The 14,860-nt window shown below is 38.1% G+C and overlaps 1 long non-coding RNA gene across 1 annotated transcript in view; it reads left to right on the top strand.

Annotated features, from left to right (window-relative positions):
* Window positions 1–9,863: 9,863 nt before the first annotated feature.
* Window positions 9,864–14,860, top strand: part of LOC117801077 — a 35,836-nt gene continuing 30,839 nt past the window's right edge. The window contains exon 1 of the long non-coding RNA XR_004623469.1: window positions 9,864–10,048. This is a non-coding gene — a long non-coding RNA (uncharacterized LOC117801077). The remainder of the gene's footprint in view (window positions 10,049–14,860) is intronic.

The raw sequence follows: 14,860 nt of genomic DNA on the forward strand, positions 1-14,860 counted from the left end.
TTTTTTTTTTTAAGATTTTTTATTTATTTGACAGAGATAGAGACAGCCAGAGAGAGAAGGAACACAAGCAAGGGGAGTGGGAGAGGAAGAAGCAGGCTCACAGCAGAGGAGCCTGACGTGGGGCTCGATTCCACAATGCCGGGATCACGCCCTGAGCCGAAGGCAGACGCGTAACCGCTGCGCCACCCAGGCGCCCCCCCTAACTTTTTTTTTTAACTACCATTTAAAATTCTGTCAGCACAATTTATGTATCAAAAAGATAGGACTTTATATATCTGTATTTTAGCTAGATACTGAGAAAGTAATTACTACTTCTACGCAAGTTATAATCATTTATAAGTCTTAGTGCTGTACAAATCTGCCTAAGGTGAAAGTCAGTATGCTGAATCTAAAAGTGTAATGAGAGTATAATTTTCCATTTTACATTAAATACAACTAGTGTTTACATTGTTGGATGTTACAAGTTCATATCGATATAAAATATAGAGTGCATGACATTTATTTTATATCAGTTTTTATATAAAATTACACTTTGAGATTGAGCAAATTTCCATTTGTATTCAGGTTTGAAGAAACAATTAAAATGAGAATCATACTTTTAAGTGTCCTATAGGCATCCAATAAGAAAAATTTCATAAAACTGATAGGATAATTTTATTTTTTATTGTTTTTATTTTTATTTTTTAAAGATTTTATTCATTTGAGAGAGAGAAAGCATGAGCATGGGGGGAAGGTGCAGAGGGAGAGGGAGAAGCAGAATCCCTGCAGAGCAGGGAGTCCTGTGTGAGGCTCGATCCCAGGACCCTGAGATCACGACCTGAGCCAAAGGCAAATGCTTAACCAACTGAGCCACCTAGGTGCCCCTTTATTAATTGCTTTTAAAGATTGATTTATTTATTTTAGAGAGCTTGCATGTTTCGTGTGGAGGGAGGGGCACAGGGAGAGAATCTTCAAGCAGACCCTGCTGATCTAGGAGCAGAGGTGGGGCTCGATCTCAGGACCCAGGAGATCATGACCCCTGAGATCACAACCTGAGCCAAAACCAAGAGTCAGATGCTTAACCAACTGAGCCACCCATGTGCCCCATGATAGAATGGTTTTAGATCGAAGATTCACTAGAGTGAATCTCAGAAAAGTTTTCTTAAAAAAGTTTCTTGATAAATTTTTATACTTCACCTAATGGCAGAAGTCTACAGAGACAAAAAGAATCGTGGATGTGTGTTTTATAAATCAAAATCATTAATAGTTCCTATTTGTTTCCCAGTAAGAACTAAATTTTTACTTTGTAGAAGTGTCTCAGAAGTAAAATTAGTGAAAAGAAATTAGTTTTTCATAGAAAAAAATCTTAGATAAGAAATTTAAATAAATTTAGTAGTTTATTGCTATCCAAAACAGGCAGATATTCCTCCAATCTAACAATTAAAATCTTAAACAATTGGAAATTTCTTAGTATTCAAAACATTAATCTTAAGCATATAGGTAATACAAAGACTATGACCCCCCCCATGGAATGTGAATAGTGAAACCAAAGGACAAGTTTTTAAAATGCATTGTAGCAAAGCTCTTATTATAATGTGTTATGTTTATTAATATATTCCTATATTAAGGGAATTTTTTTGATAATATAAGAAGAAAAAATATGTAGTAAATGGCTGGACATTGATACCACAAAGCTAGAGGGGTATAGGAGTGCTAAAACTATAAGACATACTCCTTCCTGGTTGACTATCTGAAGGCCTGGTAGGAACAATCCAGTGAGTGACTAATGAAACCTTCAGTTTGGCAATATATCAAGAGTTCTGATCTCCCAGTTTCATTTCTGGGGTTTTTCCCTAAATAAGTAATGTAAAACACAGAAAAATCCTCTATACACCAGTGAAATCCTTCACAGCAAATAAGTTTCATTAGGAAATAATGGAAGCAAACTAAAAGATCAGTAACATGGTACAGAAACAGTGGAATATTGCACAGCATTAAAAAAAGATGGCTATCAAGAGGAGTAGCAGGAAATATTCTTATAATCTTAAAAAGTAAGACACAGAGGTGTATAAAGCTGAGTTTCAACTATGTAAAATAACTACAGAAAGAAGACATGAAGGACATTCATTGAAATACTGTCAGGTTTCCCCTGAGCAGTTAAATTGGTAGTCATTTTCTTTATGGATTTCTACACTGCGTAAATTTTCAGTAAATGTATATTATTTCATAATTAGAAAATATAAAACTTTTAAAAATAAGAATAGTATTTAGCTATATATAGTTTTTTGTGAGGATTAAATAAGATACTAGATGTGACATTCTCTGGGACATGTTAAGTATTGCCTTAGAAATGCAAATAGGAGAAGGGGTTGTTTCCCTATCTAGCAATGAGGGTTCTTGTATTGTCAGGAAATAGTGACAAAAATTTTTGCATGCTGCACAGAATCAAATCCTGTCACTCTAATTATACACATTTTCAGGAATATTAATTGAAGAATTATTTTAATAGTGAACAGCAGGAAACAACCTAAATGATCACAACACAAGATTAAATATATTTTGTTCATTTACACAATGGAATACTAGGCAGTCATCAAAAAGGATGAGATAGATTGGTAGGCATTAAAAATGAAGATGTCCGTGATATAGCTTTAAGTGAAAGCTAAATTGCAAAATAGGATTAGTGTATAATCCTGGCTTTATCAAAGACAAAATAAAATGAGGAAAAAAATCCTATATTTAATAGGTCTGATACAGTAGTCCTAAGGGGGTAAACAGGTGACATGGCAGTTTCCAATACAAAAATCAGAAAAGCACTCTGGCTCAAGGACCCAAATGTATTTAAGATTTTTAACTTTAAAATCAGCATAATCTAGGTATCTTTACTTCTAGTATTACAAGACACCAGTAATTTATTAGGATTAAAATATCTGTCAAGACTTCTGGGTGCAGATTAAGGAAGTACACTTGGGCTACTACTTTATTACACAATGCTATGGAATCTCTCAGAAACAAATGCTGAAATACAAAGGTCTTAGAATATTCTCCCTGAAAAGAGTGTTTTTATTTGGCTGAGGCCTTGGGCCTTGTTGTACCAGTTTGACAAGATAAATTCATTCTAATGACGTGACTTAAGGTGAATGCCTGTTTTTGTTCTGAGATGGGAGGGGCTGGAATCTGAGTAGCTGTGGTCATCACACAGGCACTGCACACATACATGACTGAACCCTAATGAAAACCCTGCACACCAAGGCTCAAGTGGGTGTCCCTGGTTGGCAGTATTTCACCTGTGTTGTCACATGTGTTGGGAGAATTAAGCATGTCCCCATGCAACTCTACCGGGAGGGGACACTTGGAATTATGCCTGATTTCTCCTGGCCTTTGCTTCATGTGCATTTCCCTTCATTGATTTCAATCTGTATCGTTTCACTTTACGAAACTATAAACCTGAGTATAATAGCCTTTGAGTCCTGTGAGTCCCAGCAATCACCAAGCCCAAGGTTAGTCTTAGGAACCCTGAAAATTTGTCAAAAGATAGTTACTCTTCTCTTCCTGGGACCTACATAAATGTTAAAGCCTGACCCATAGACACCTGCCCATAGGTCCCCAATTTGAGGACGCTAGCTAGCAGTGGAAAGTGATTTAAACCTCCTCTTTGCATAGGTGAGGAAATTGAGGATGAGAAGAAATTCTAGCCAGTGACCTCTAAGCATCTGGATGTCAACCCAGGTTGATGTTAGGTTGATTGTTCTTGACATTCTCACCACAGGAGACTGGAATAATTCTCTGGGTGTGTAAATGGGTAAGGGCAGTTTAGCTTTTAGCTGGTCTATGGTGGCACTGTGCTGCTCTCTTAGGTCACCTGGAGCCATAGTACTGACCCTTGACCAGCATGGATATGCTTGCTAGTGATTTGCCATAATAAATTTGCCAAACGTGATGACAGGACAACAGATATTTATTTTGTCACAGTTCTGGGAGCCAGAGGTTCAAAATCAAGGTCCTGGCAGGGCCACACTCCCTTTGAAGGCTCATGGGGAGAATTCTTCCTTTCCTCCTCCTGGTGATTCCTGGATTTGTTGGCTTATAGATGCATCACTCCAATTTCTTTCCCTCTTTGTGTCCTCTTCTGTCTCTCTTTTTTTTTTTTTTTAAAGATTTTGTTTATTTATTTGACAGAGATAGAGACAGCCAGCGAGAGAGGGAACACAAGCAGGGGTAGTGGGAGAGGAAGAAGCAGGCTCACAGCAGAGGAGCCTGACGTGGGGCTCGATCCCATAACCGCCGGGATCACGCCCTGAGCCGAAGGCAGACGCTTAACTGCTGTGCCACCCAGGCGCCCCCCTCTTCTGTCTCTTATAAGGACATTTTTATTGGATTTAGGGCTCCAATCAAGTGTGATCTCCTCTTAATCCTTCCCTTAATTATATCTGCAAACACATGCCTCCAAGTAAGGTGACATCGTGGACATGAATTTGGGGTGAACACTTTGAACCCACTACACTCAGCTTCCCTGAGACCAAGATATCTCTCATTCTGGTGGTTTGCATTCTGGAGCTGAAGTATGGTCTATCTGAAAGAGAGGACCTGAAACAGTGCCTGGATGTTCTGGATGTCCCTCATGTTTTCTTGCTGCTATGTTTGCTTTGCCTGATGTAAATATCGTATACCTTGTTAGAGAATCCCAGGGTGCTTTCAATGTTCTTACCCAGTATAAATTGTTGTAGTTTTGTTTTTATTATTTTTAGTTTTTTATTTTCCAATGAAGTCACCTTTATTGTGAATCTTTCCTATTTCAGCATTTGTGGATTATGAAACCTATCGCCAGTTCCGGTCAGCCACATGGGAGCTATGTGGCATTCAGCAAATCATTTGAACCTCAGATTCCTGAACTAAGAAGTAATTTATATAAACCTAGATGATCTTTGAGTTTCCATTTCATATTAGTTTGGGTCCTCTGAGAAGCAGTGTCAAGAAAGAATTAGGAGTGCAAGAAATGTATTAGGATAAATGCCTATGAAATGTAAAGGGGTGAAGGAGCAGGAGTAAGGAGAAAGAAGATAGGGGAGAGGAAGGAGGTTTCGTTAGTAATCGTCAGACTTCAGTGCAGCTCTGACAAAGTCCCAGGGACTCCCAGAACAAAGATTGCCCATTAGAAGAGTCCTGCAATGGCTGACTTCAGTACCCTGCCACGTCATTAGCTAGAAGCAGACTAGGAAGAGTGTAGTCTCAGTTGGACCGCTGCTCTGGATCCCAAAATTAACTGGTGGGAATCCGGTAACTACAACTCTTACAACAAGGTCTATCTTGAAGCAAGAGCTGAATGATATACGTCTAGAACTGTCACAGTACCAATATCTATAATTCTTAGATTATGACCAGTATGATTACATGTTTGTGTCCTCCTTTCCCCCAACTTCCTATGTTGGAGCCCTAACCCCCCAGTGTGATGATATTAGGAGGTAGGCTTTTTGGGAGGTAATTAGGTTTAGATGAGGTTATGAGGATGGGGCCCCCATGATGGGATTAGTGTGTCTTTTTTATAAGAAACCAGAGCTCGATCCCTCAGTTCTGTGAGGATAGAATGAGAAAATGGCTGTCTGCAAACTAGGAAGAGGGCCCTCACTAGACACTGAATCTGCCAGCACCCTGATCTCAGACTTGCCAGTCCCCAGAAGTGTGAGAAATTTTGTTCTTTAAGCCACCCAGTCTGTGGTATCTTGTTAGAGCAACCCGAACTAAGACAAAAATGATTCCTCATTCTCTTTACCGGGGGTGAGGGACTTTTCCTCAATTTCAGTCAGTTTCACTCAATTTGAGAGCCATAGGCCAGGTCTGCTGGGAAGCTGTGTTATGAATGTCCCTGTTTGTTTCAACCCGCTCCCCAGCATCATGTGATGCAGATTTCTTTTCCTTCTCTCTCATGCTCCATGTGTCCTCTCATTCTGAAGCTCCGTCCACCTCCCTTCTTTTCTTCTGCTAGCAATATGGTAGGCAGTTGTGCAAGGTTGGCGGCTCCACTGCAGCCTCTCCTTTTGCAAAGCAGTGCTTCTTAGCCTTGGCTGTGGACTGGAATCACCTGGGGACCTTCAGAAATGTTTGTCCAATGCTCGCAGCATGCCCCGGGTCAAGTAAATCAGAATCTCTGGGGGTGGAACCAGACATAAATATGTTTTAAGAATCTTTAGGTGGTCCAATGGGCAGGCAAGGTTAGAAGCGTTGCCGCAAAGGATCATAGCCCAGGGGAGCGAAGCAGCACAGGCTAAATTAGTGAAAACACCCCAGTGGCAGTATTTTCTTTCCTTCTTAAAGAGACCTATAACTGTTTTTCTTACTTGCTTTTTGAGTTAGAAATAAAGGACATTAGTTTTCTTCAAAAAAGGCCACCCCTAAAAGTAAAGTTGAAACAAACTGTCCCCCACTGTTTGTCATTTCAGAGTTTGCCATGCAAAATATTCGTAACTCCATTCTTGTTTTCTCACCACATTAAATTATGATGTTCTACTGTTTTGTGTTCAAGGGGAAGTTACATTTCAATAATAACAAAACATGGTTTTTTAATCCCTTTGAAATAGAGTTGATTTCTATAATGCATTTGTGAAATTGGGGGCACACTAACAGTGGAAGAGCTGAGTTAAAGTAGTTTTCCAGCAACATTGGGCAGTTTTCAATGGGGATTGTTTGTTCAGTTTTATACTGTCCAGCACAAAGTCACTGCTTTCAGGAAACATATTTGTTGCTCTTCATTTAATAAACAGGTATTTATTGCGGGCCTACTATGTGGAGGGTACTGTGGTTGGGTCACTGATATAAAGATGAATAAAAGAGGTTGGGGGTCTCAATGTGGAAATAGTTAACTAATTTATGGAATATTCTTATAATGGATATGAATACCTTTCAAAGAGTAAGTTGGTTATATACTTACATACCTTGAAAGTTATTCATGATAATTCTGTAAGGTGTTTGTAGTTTATTTATTTAAACATTTTGTTTAAAAATGTGTGTGTGTGTGTGTGTGTGTGTGTGTGAGACCATGACACTCCACCTAATTAAAATTTTAAAAGAATTCTGGGCGCCTGGGCAGCNGTGTGTGTGTGTGTGTGTGTGTGTGTGTGAGACCATGACACTCCACCTAATTAAAATTTTAAAAGAATTCTGGGCGCCTGGGCAGCGCAGTCCTTAAAGCGTCTGCCTTCGGCTCAGGACGTGATCCTGGCGTTCTGGGATCGAGTCCCACATCGGGCTCCTCCGCTGGGAGCCTGCTTCTTCCTCTCCCACTCTCCCTGCTGTGTCCCCTCTCTCGCTGGCTGTCTCTCTGTCACATAAATAAATAAAATCTTAAAAAAAAAAAAAGAATTCATACAACACTGTTTAGCAGTGAGTGGTTGAAGCAGGCAGAAGGAATTTTTCATGCTTCTATACAACTTTTTTCTTAAAAGAGCAGTATGATTTTAAGTGACTATAGACATGGAGTTTTCTGGAGTTTTTGAAATTAAAAAGGGCTATAAAAGAAAGAAGAGTTCTATTTCTTCAGGGAATTGAGAAATAATTTCAAGATGTTTTAAAAGGACTTTGCCAATAAATCAAGGCTGTTTTCCTGGCTTCCCTGAAATAAAAGAAACTGAATAAATATAATTTAATAGCCTTATCCTTTCCTGGTATCCTGCTTTGTTTTGAAACAATGGCCCTGCACTCTAAAGAAATTTTTATTTTCTTTACAGTACAAACATATGAAGCAAATTTGTAGCAATCAACAAACATTTCTGTCAGATCACTTGCTGCAAATTGAGCTCAAAAACAGCAAACATCTCTTTAACAGACACTGTGTCAGGATTCCAAAGAAACAGAACCAGTGGGANCACTGTGTCAGGATTCCAAAGAAACAGAGGATACATAAGCCCATTCCTTGCAATCTCTTTAGATATACTATCATATATTGTCATACATATGTTTATATGTATATACTTATGTTTATATATGTACATATATATAATGTGTGTGTGTGCACACATGCACAGGTATAGAGATTCATTGCAAGTAATTGATTTATGCCATTATGGATGCTGACTAGACAAGTTCAAATCTTTAGAGCAGGCTGGAAACTTGGGCAGGAGGTGATACTGTAGTCCATAACAGAATTTCTTCTTCCTAAGGGAAGCCTCAGTCCAGCTCTTAAGGCCTTTCAACTGATTGGATTAGGTCTACCCAGATTATCAAGGATAATCTTCTTTACTTAAAGTCAACTGATTGTAGATGTTAATCATATCTACAAAATACCTTTACAGCAACACCTAGATTAGTGTTTGATTGAATGATGGGCTACTCCTACTTAGGCAAGTTGACTCATTAAATTGAAATCATGGTCCACTCTTTGTCAACTTGGCATCTGTACACACCTCCTTAAATGATACTTAATCTCCAAATAAAGACGATAATTGGTCATACTTCCCCCTAACATGTAGAACAATTGTGCATGCAAGTTAAAATGCACTAACCCTTTCCCTAGATGAGGATGCAAAGTCTTTCAGTGAACTTCACTCTTCTCTTGATATTCTGTAACTTAAATATTACAATATAAAGTTAACTAGTATTAACATGTATTATGTTAGATAATAAGGGAATAAGAGGGAATAAAACAATATTTATTGTTTCCTATATATATATAAGAAATGACTATTACAATGTTTTTTCAGCAGCGGTCATCTGATATTTATAACTACATTCTTGCACTGTCCATTCCATATTCCCTTTGTCCTCAGCAAGCACTCATGTAATTGTGTTTTTTGACTCACTGGCTGACCCAAATGTTTATTTTTTTTTTTTTTAGATTATTTGAGAGACAGNGATCGAGCCCCACATCAGGCTCCTCTGCTATGAGCCTGCTTCTTCCTCTCCCTCTCCCCTGCTTGTGTTCCCTCTCTCACTGGCTGTCTCTATCTCTGTCGAATAAATAAATATAAAAATCTTAAAAAAAAAAAATAAGAAATGACTATTACAATGTTTTTTCAGCAGCGGTCATCTGATATTTATAACTACATTCTTGCACTGTCCATTCCATATTCCCTTTGTCCTCAGCAAGCACTCATGTAATTGTGTTTTTTGACTCACTGGCTGACCCAAATGTTTATTGTTTTTTTTTTTTAAGATTATTTGAGAGACAGAAGAAGGAGGGTGGGGGAAGGGCAAAGGGAGAGAGAGTCTTCAAGTAGATTCCCCACTGAGTGAAGAACCCTACATGGGGCTTGATCTCAGGACCCTGAGATCATCACATGAGTGGAAACCAAGAGTTGGACATACTTAATCGACTGCACCACCCAGATGCCCCGCAAATGTTTATTCTTGAGGATTCTGGGCTGTTAGAAGTCCTGCCTGAACTAGNCATGAGTGGAAACCAAGAGTTGGACATACTTAATCGACTGCACCACCCAGATGCCCCGCAAATGTTTATTCTTGAGGATTCTGGGCTGTTAGAAGTCCTGCCTGAACTAGGTTGTAGTTTTCCATTGACATTAACCATTAAACATGGTTGTACTAAGAGACACCCTAAGGAATCTCCTGCATTTTAGCCCTAATTTTACCTCCATTGTGTAGTAGCAGCCCAATATCCCTTTGGTAATCAGGATCACTCATTCCAGCCAATATGGAAGCAACCATCTTTTCCTGTTGATTCAGAAGCATGGGGAGCTAAAGTGACTGGGTGGCAGTCTTAACTTGCAGTTCAACACAATTATTGTTGGGTGTCCTGGCAGAAGCATTCTAACCATTGGGACCAAGACCTTAAGATGAGCAAAACTTGAAGTCACAGGAGCAAGAAGCAAAAATTTTGCCAGTGGATTACTTGAGTAATAGTGAGTGCTGTACTCCCATTTCTACCCTAGATTCCTGGACCCATGAAATTTGGATACAGGAGAAACAGCACCTTGTCTTGGATGCCATTCAGAGCATGTATATAGCCTCCTGGAGAGCATTTGCTCCTGTCCTGCATGGTGTTACCACCTAGATGACACTGTAACTGAATCTTCAAAATTTTTTTTCACTGTTCTATCAAGCCAGCTGCTTCAGGATGCTGGTAAGACCAATAAATTCCATGACTATGGACACACTGCTACACTTTATTTGCTGTGAAGTGAGTATCTTGATTAGAAACAGTGCTGTGTGGAATACCATGATGGTGGATAAGGAATTCCTAAAGTGCATGGACAGAAGTTTTGGAAAATGATAGTATGCAGGGAAGGCAAATTTGTATCCAGAGTAAGTGTCTGTTCCACTTGTGAGAACAAAATGCTGCCTATTCAATGATAGAAGTGTCAACCTGCTACCTGTTAACTCGCGAATTACCCTGGGGAATGGTGCCATATTAAAGACTTAGTGTTGGTTTCTGCGGCTGGCAGATTGGGTACTCAGCAGTGGCTGTAGCCAGGTCAGGTTTGGTGAGTGGGAGTCCATGCTGCTGAATCTGTGCATAACCTCCAACTGCTAGAACTGCGACTTTATTCATAAACCCATTGGGCAATGACAGTACTCGCTGGGGAAAGATAATGACTGGTAGGCACAAAATAGTCACCCTATTCATTGGATTATAAAAATTTTCTTCTGGACTCTCCCAGTGTGGGTGAACCAGGTCTTACAGGACAATCCACCTAACATCCCAATCTCCCTAACCCTTTTAATTCCTTCCTCTACAGTATACCAAGGCAGTTCTGGCATTTTTAACTTTAGTGTAGCACACATTTTGGTCCATGTTTCAGTCAACTAACCAACCTGTCAGAGCCCTTTCTAACCTTTCAAACTAAATCATTCAGTCCAGAATCCCTGTTTAAGAGGCCTGAATCAATCAATTTGGCATGATCTAACCTTCTATTCCCTCCACCATTTTCCCACACCCTAATATCCACTCCCCAGATTTCTGTCTTTATAAATTGGAAAATTCATGTATTTCTTTTATTGTGTAGAGAAACTACTCTGTGTTACACTTAAATCTCACCCTGTAGGGCTTTTTGAGACCTGAGTCTCGTTTTAGGTCTAGAAGCAAAGGGAGTGACAGTGGTAAGTATGGAAGAGAATCAACAGTGCCTTGCAGAGCAATTACCTCAGAAGAGGCTATTACAGGTTCTTCAGGAACAACGGGGTTAACCTCCACAGACAGGGTAGAAGGGTTGCTCCTACTAGCAGAATTTGAGGGTTCTATATCCTCTACTTCATTGGGATCTTCCCAGATATCCCTATTCCAATCATCAGGATCCCATTCCTTTGCAATCAATGCATTCACTTTAACAGAAGACTCTTAGCAAGGTTGGGAATTCAATTTGTATTGTAATTCAGCCATTAGCAGGATACAAATCTTGTTTAGTTTTCAGAAATCTTAGCCTTGCAGCTACAGGAAATGAGTTTCTTTCAGATCAGACATAGAGACTTTTCAGGTCATTTAAGAAGAGCTTGAGCCAGGAGTTTGAAGCTCTGAGTTCATCCTTTTCCTGCCCACTTTCTCCAATGCGGTTGGGAACAACGAGCAAATCTTATTATACTCCTTAGTTTGACTAAAATGTTCTAAGGTGTCAAATACATAAATACCAAAAACCTGAACTTTTATAAATATTTCTTTAGGAGTAGCCAGTGGCAATATTTTGCATATCTCTATTGCCACATCACACTATAGACTGTAAATACCCTCTTTACTACTGAATAATCTTCAGTATTTTATTTTATTTTATTATCTGTTTATTTATTTTAGGGAGAGAGCAAGAACACATGAGTGGGGGGAAGTACAGAGAGAGAATCTTCAAGCAGGCTCCCCACTGATCACAGAGCCCATGTGGGGCTTGGTCTCATGATCCATGAGATCATGACCTGAGCTGAAACCAAGAGTGGGATGTTTAACTCACTGAGCCACCCAGGTGCCCCAATCTTTAGTATTTTAAATCTAGGCAGATTAGAGGCCCAATTCAAGAAAACCCTGAACCAATTCAGAAAACTCATCCTTAAGATTTTGTTCCTCTAGAAGCACTATAAGTACCAAAATCTGTATCAGTCAGAGTTCCACCAGAGAAACAGATATTCTCCAGAGCTCATAATTACCTTGTTTTATTTTATTAGTTTCTCTGTATTTATCACCAAATCAACCTCAATCTCTTCTCAATATATTCTGATACAACAGATATTCTATTTGTCTTCTAAAGACATGTTTTCTGGGACCTTTGGACTTGCTCCAGTCTCTGCTTGATCTCTTTTCCTGGGATGCCGTTGTCATCTTGGATTCTCTCTTCATCATCATTGTAGGGATTCCTTCTGCTTGTCCCTTTAAGTTGGATGTCTTATTTCTTTTCCCCATCTTCCTTTTTCTTGTTTTATTCCTCACTTTGGTAGAGCACATTTTCCAGTAACTTCTTGAGGAAGGGTGCTTGGGAAGTAACATATTTTAGAATATACGTGTCTAAAAATGTCTACACCCTACTCACGGCAACTGATAACTGACTAAAGGTTGAAGATCATTTTTTTCTCGGAACTTTGAAGGTTTTGTTCCATTATTTTGTGAATTCTAGTGTTGATATGGAAAACTCCAAAGCCATTCTGAGTCCTGAGTTTTTGAATTTTATCTGTGCCCCACTCTCCATTCCAGAAGCATATAAGATTTTCTTCTTGTGACCAGTGTTCTGAAATTTCATTATACTTTGTGTTTAGTGTTAAACCTTTTTCTTTTCTTTTCTTTTTTCTTTTCTTTTCTTTTCTTTTTTCTTTTCTTTTCTCTTCTTTCCTATTTTTCTGAGCACTAAATGGAGCCTTTCAATCTGGAAATTCACATCCTTAGTCCTAGAAAGTCTTCCTGAATAATTTCATTGTTCTTTTCTTCCTTCTGTTTTCTGTGTTCTTTCTTTCTTCCTTTCTTTCTAGAATCCTTATTACTTGGACATTGGTTCTTCTGCTCTAGTCCTCTATCTTAAATTTTCTATTTATCATCTCTTTGTCTTTGGCTCTATTTTTGGGAAGATTTTTCATTTTATCTTCCAAAACTACAATTAATTTTTAAAAAATTTCTCCCATCATATTTTTAATTTTCAAGTTTAAACATTATTTGAATGTTCCTTCTTAAATAGGATTCTGTTCCTATTACATTTATGTGATGTTATCTTCTTTTTCCTCTCTTAAGCTCTTTATAACCTTTTTTCCTTTTTTTCTTTTTCTTCAATTTAGTCTGTTTCATCTAAATTGCTTTTTTCATTGCTTGTTTTGTCTTTTTTTTTTAAGATTTTATTTATTTATTTATTTATTTATTACGAGAGAACACAAGCAGGAGGAGGGGCAGAGGGAGAGGGAGAGAGAGAATCCCAAGCCGACTCAGACACTTAACTGAGTGTGCCACCCAGGTGCCCCAGTCTTCTTTTCTGTAGAGTCTCTCTTTGGCTGCTAGGTGATCCTTGGTTTTCTCTTCACATTGAAGATTAAGGCAGTAAAAAATCACCTAGATTATGTACCCAAGAAAACTGAAAACATGCGTTCACACAAAAGCTTTTACACAAATGTTCATAGTAGCCAAAAAGTGGAATAGCATCATTCATAATAACGATCATTTTCACCTAGAACCCATTGATAGGATTTGTAAGAATAAGCTATCTTACATTCCTGGGATAATCTCTCTTGGTCATGATACCACAGGAGTAATTAAATATTTAACTTGTTATTTGCACCTCATTTCATAAGTAAAGTTCTCCTAAAATGTTTCTTCTATTACCCATGAATGGTTTCAGTATTTCTATCATTCTAGTCTCATAAAATTAGGGAACACTTCCTCTTTTTTATTCCATGAGTTTGTTTACAGCAGGAGTTATTCTTTTCTTGAAGGCTTAATAAGAGCTGATTGTAAAAACCCTCCAGATGTGGTGCCTGTGATTTGGCTTCACTCAATCCCTTTTGCCTAAAACTCTTGATTGATATGAACTTTGATATTTGTGGATTCAATAATGACTTAAAGTTATTGCTCCAAATTTTATATTTCATAGTACAATTATATTACTATGAAACCATAAGATATTGAACTCAATCTTAACTGACTCCAGAGTATATTCTAAGAACTTGCACTGATAATGTATTTCTTTAATGGTGTTAGGATTACAATAGCCCTAAAATAATTATATTAGCCACTTTTAAAATTAATTACATAGAATTTAACACAGTTTCTTCCAGATGATTTCATACATGTGAGTTTTGTCTTCCCAGCTAAATTGTAAGCAGCTTAATTCTAAGGACCATGTTCTATACATCTTTGTAATGCTAAGAATTGCGTTGGACAGGTAGACATTATCATGTAAACACTTTTGACTAATTTTGGCATATTTCCTTATCATCTATACCTTTCCTAACAAATGAATGTGGGAAAAAATTCAGTTTATCAAGGGTTCTAGCTATTTAAGTTCTAATTGATTAAGTTTCTTTAAAAATTATACATTAAGCATATAATAATTAGTTAAACTTCTTTTGAAATTTTTGCCCAGTTTTACATTAGATCCTCTGACTTTTTATCATTTTATCTTAATGACTAGCTTAGGCTGCTCATAAAAGTAATGACCCATTCATTTGCTTAATTCATCTCAGTAATTGATGCAGTTCATTGAACCAAGTGGTTTAACTGGTTGATATTGAAAATAAATGTAGCTGAAATAAGTATGACAGTCATTCAAGAGCCTTGTTTGTCTACCTCAATGTTGTGACCCCCAGAATAAAAGAGTTTGTGGGGAGCCCTCTTTGTTGTCTGAGATACCCAGACAAGTATAGTCTGGGATACTCTAAACTCATTTCAACCAGAATAGTTCCATCTTTTTCACTTAGTGAGATTCCCCATTAAGTGTTGTTTGAACAAAAGCTTTCTGGCTATAAACTTTTTTTTTTT

This window comes from Ailuropoda melanoleuca, chromosome 2, assembly GCF_002007445.2.
Source record: "Ailuropoda melanoleuca isolate Jingjing chromosome 2, ASM200744v2, whole genome shotgun sequence".
Lineage (NCBI taxonomy): Eukaryota > Metazoa > Chordata > Mammalia > Carnivora > Ursidae > Ailuropoda > Ailuropoda melanoleuca.